This window comes from Papio anubis, chromosome 6, assembly GCF_008728515.1.
Source record: "Papio anubis isolate 15944 chromosome 6, Panubis1.0, whole genome shotgun sequence".
Taxonomy (NCBI): Eukaryota; Metazoa; Chordata; class Mammalia; order Primates; family Cercopithecidae; genus Papio; species Papio anubis.
In genome coordinates this window covers 28,617,047-28,621,286 of record NC_044981.1, presented here as the reverse complement: position 1 = coordinate 28,621,286, position 4,240 = coordinate 28,617,047, and the positions used below count along the sequence as shown (strand labels likewise).

General features: G+C 43.5%; 1 non-coding gene across 1 annotated transcript; it reads left to right on the top strand.

Annotated features, from left to right (window-relative positions):
• The first annotated feature begins 281 nt into the window (after positions 1 to 281).
• On the top strand, positions 282 to 353 carry TRNAA-AGC. The gene has a single exon. It is a non-coding gene; the product is annotated as a tRNA-Ala (tRNA).
• The last annotated feature ends 3,887 nt before the right edge of the window (positions 354 to 4,240 follow it).

The window sequence follows — 4,240 nt, the reverse complement described above, 5'->3', positions numbered from 1 at the left end:
TTCCTGGCAACTTTTCAAGGCAGAGATCCCTCCATCACAGACCTTTCTCTGGGGGCAGCCAGGCAGGACGGCTCCCTTATAAACCCCGACAGGTGGCTGTCGAGCTGGCGTCCGAGAGGGTGACCTGCAGTGGGAGATCCCAGGCCCAGCACGGGACTTTCGATATAATATTCAGTTTTCCTTCTCTCAGGTAGCCAGGAAACAATACGCAGTGAAGCTTCTTAGCCCGCCCGAATATAGGAACAGGTCATAGAAATATTTTGGCACAAGACAAGTGCGAGGGGGGTGTAGCTCAGTGGTAGAGCGCGTGCTTAGCATGCACGAGGCCCCGGGTTCAATCCCCGGCACCTCCAGGGTTTTTTTCTTTTTCTTTTTCTTTTTTCCTCTCCTGGTTGTGTCATTGTTTGCAAAACCAAGTCTGTCCTGTCTATGACTCGCCTCAATTTTGTTTTGTATTTTGTTTTGTGACACTTCCATTCTCTATCAATTCTTCGAATTCACATGGAAACGAAGGAAAACAAGCTCTGTTTTGCTTTTAATATTGATTCATTTCTGCTCTAAGGCTTTGACGCCATCCTCGGTGGCTGTATCAGGAGACGAAAGACAAAATGAAAGAGGCTGGGGAAGCACAGACTGGCTCAGAATTCCAAAACCCGAAAAACAAACAAGGCACCAAATGAACAAGCCCAATCACATTGATTACAATTCCCAGTATTCTGGAAGAGCAAGCAAGAAAGAAAAAGACAGAAAAGAAACCACAGATAATTTTCTTCAGATCTCTTCTTTTTTGAGCTGTTCCTTGGTCAAGGGACAGACCCAGAGAATAAGAAAACTGTCCCACGGATTTCCCCACCACTCTTCCCATTGCAATCTCCTCCGTTTTTCTTTTCCCCCATCAGTTGTCTCTTGTTCCTCCGATTTTAGACTTTGTATGCCTTTTATGCCCTTTTTTTTTTTTTTTTTTTTTTTTGAAACAGGGTCTCACCCTGTCGCCCAGGCTGGAGTGCAGAGTGCAATGGCGCAATCTCGGTTCACGTGCAATCTCTGCCTCCCAGGTGCAAGCGATTCTCCTGCCTTAGCCTCCCGAGTAGCTGGGATTACAGGTGTGCGCCACCCCGTCCGGCTAATTTTTTTTTTTTTTTTTTTCCAGTGGAGACGGGGCTTCCACCATATTGGCCAGGCTGGTCTCGAATTCCTGACTTCAAGTGATCCACCCGCCTCGGCCTCCCAAAGTGCTGGGATTACAGGCGTGAGCCACCACGCCCGACCTACTTTGTATGCATTTCATTGACTCATTGTTATTGTTTCTGACTTTTTTAGGGTAACATTTATTAGAGCATAATGTAAGCTTTGGATCCAAATAGAAATTATTTATTGTGTTAAATAAATTGAAGCCTTCGTGTCTGGCTGACTTGAAGCAGCACTTAGCTAGCTTTAAAAGATGAGATGAGGAAGGGAATCAGAAAATATACACATCCCCACTCCCTTCTCTTCCCGATTCTAACTGCAGCTCACGTTTTGAAGGGCCTCGCACATGCATGTGTGACCATCTCAACATATTAGCTGTGGCATTATCTGTAAGGAGTCTGCAGCAACTTTAATTCTTGCCTTCTCAGGAGGAGGAAAGAATTCGATTGAGGGGCATAAGGCCGAAGGAAAGACCAAGGCAAGTCTTAGAGCAGGGGTGAAAGTTTATTAAGATTTAGAGGCTGGGTGCGGTGGCTCACGCCTGTAATCCCAGCACTTTGGGAGGCCGAGGCAGGTGGATCACGAGATCAGGAGATCGAGACCATCCTGGCTAACACGGTGAAATCCCGTCTCTACTAAAAATACAAAAAAAAATTAGCCTGGCGTGGCAGCGGGTGCCTGTAGTCCCAGCTACTTGGGAGGCTGAGGCAGGAGAATGGTGTGAACCCGGGAGGAGGAGCTTGCAGTGAGCAGAGATCGCGCCACTGCACTCCAGCAGCCTGGGCGACAGAGCGAGACTCCGTCTCAAAAAAAAAAAAAAAAAAGATCATGCCATTCCAGCTGGGCGCCTTGGCTGTAATCGGCCCTCCTGCGCAGGAAACACTTTATAGATTTCTATAGCAGTGCTATATAGTAACTTTTTTACGGCGAGTTTTGTAGCATAGATCATATTATCTTAGGACTGATGGTAAAATTTTAGTCTAAGGAAAGCTCTGAAAATTTGAAAATGTGTAACCACCCAATGGGTTCAGCTTGCCCACTGCCTAGACAGAACCATTTATCAAGACAGGGGCATGCAGAGCTGGCTGCGCGGGAGACTCGTTTTATTATTATTCAAATCAGTCTCCCCGAGTGGATTGGAGTTTTTAAAGATAATTTGGTGGGTAGGGGACCAGTGATTGGGAAAGTTGATTGGTCGGGTTGGAGATGAATCAGAGGGAGTCGAAGTTGTCCTCTTGTGTTGACTCAGTTCCTGGATGGGGGCCACAAGACCAGATGAGGCAGTTTATCATTATGGGTGGTGCCTGCTGATCCATAGAGTGCAGGGTCTGCAAAATATCTCAAGCACTGATCTTAGATTTTGCAATAGTGACGTTATCCCCAGGAGCAATTTGGGGAGGTTTAGAATCTTGCAGCCTCCAGCTGCATAACTCCTAAACCATACTTGCTAATCTTGTGGCTAATTTGTTAGTCCTGCAAAAGCAGTCTAGTCCCCAGGCAGGAAGCGGGTGTGTTTTGGAAACGGCTGCTATTGTCTTTGTTTCAAAGCTGAACTAAGTTAAACTAAGTTCCTCGCAGTTAGGCCAGTCTATGACCAGGAATGAACAAGGACAGCTTGGAGGTTAGAAAAGAGATGGAATTGGTTAGGTCAGATCTCTTTCACTGTCTCAGTTGTAATTTTACAACGGTGTTTTCAAATGTTGATTTAAAGAAGACCATAAATTTGTGCTGCTTTCTCAGATTTTGAGAATAAGAACAAAAAATGTGTGTTTTAATGGGAGAATCTTAAGAATTTCCCTACTGAAGTGGATTTCTCTGTCCATTAACAGTGCTAAATGTTTTGTATTTCCCAGGTGGAAAAACAAAATCTGCAAGCTTTGAATGATACTTGTTACTATGTTTTGGTAACAGAGCTATTGTACTATTCCTATTTCAACGCTCAATAGTCACACGTGGCATGTCATACCTACCAATTGGACAGCACAGATATAGAACATTTTCATCATTGTAGAAAGCCCTATTTGACAACAATAATTTAAAGTATTAATCTTTTAGAAGAGAAAGCTTCAGTCCAACCCAAAATTACACAATTTTACTTTTGAAAATATTGTTGAAACACATTCAGTTTTTAAAAATTTTGGATAACTGAATAAAATCCATTTGTAAATGCCCAAACGGTACTGGAGATGAAAAACTGAAGCCTTGCTTCAGTTTTTTGGAGGGTTACGATCACCACAGAGAAGAAAAGATTCAGCCACCCATAGAGCTTCTTGAGGAAAATTTTCTAACAATAATCTTGAAAATTTGGAGTGAATTTGTTTCTGCCGTTATTTATGGGTACTTTCATGTGCTAGGCACATCAAGGTTCTGGAGAATGACTTAGGCGCCACCAGATGGCTATCTTGGGAAGACCAAAGTCCTTTGCCGTATATGAGAGTTTTGAGATGGCCAATACCTTTCCGTATGGTAGATTCTTGTTTTTGAATATGCTCTTCTGGGTTTTCAAAACACAGAGAAACTGTTTTTACAATACCTATAGTAGTTATCTAGGGCATTTTCTTTAGCTTCAATAGTTCTATCTTTAGAATGGGCTTCAATATTCATAACAGTTATTTTACTCTAATAAATCATTAACATTTTCCCATGTTTTATTGCAGTGCTCATGGAAGTTTAAAATACCTTATAATAGCGTATAATAATATGTATGAACAACGTGATGCCACATGTATATGAACAACCTGAAGCCACATGTACTCTCACCATACAGGTTAACTCTTTTTTTTTTTGAGACAATCTTGCTCTGTCTCCCAGGCTGGAGTGCAGTGGTGCGATCTGGGCTCACTGCAAGCTCCGCCTCCCGGGTTCACGCCATTCTCCTGCCTCAGCAGAGTAACTGGGACTACAGGCGTCTGCCACCATGCCCGGCTAATTTTTTTTTTTTTTTTTTTTTTTTTTTTTAGTATAGACGGGGTTTCACTGTGTTAGCCAGGATGGTCTCAGTCTCCTGACCTTGTGATCCGCCCACCTCGGCCTCCCAAAGCAGTGGGATTAC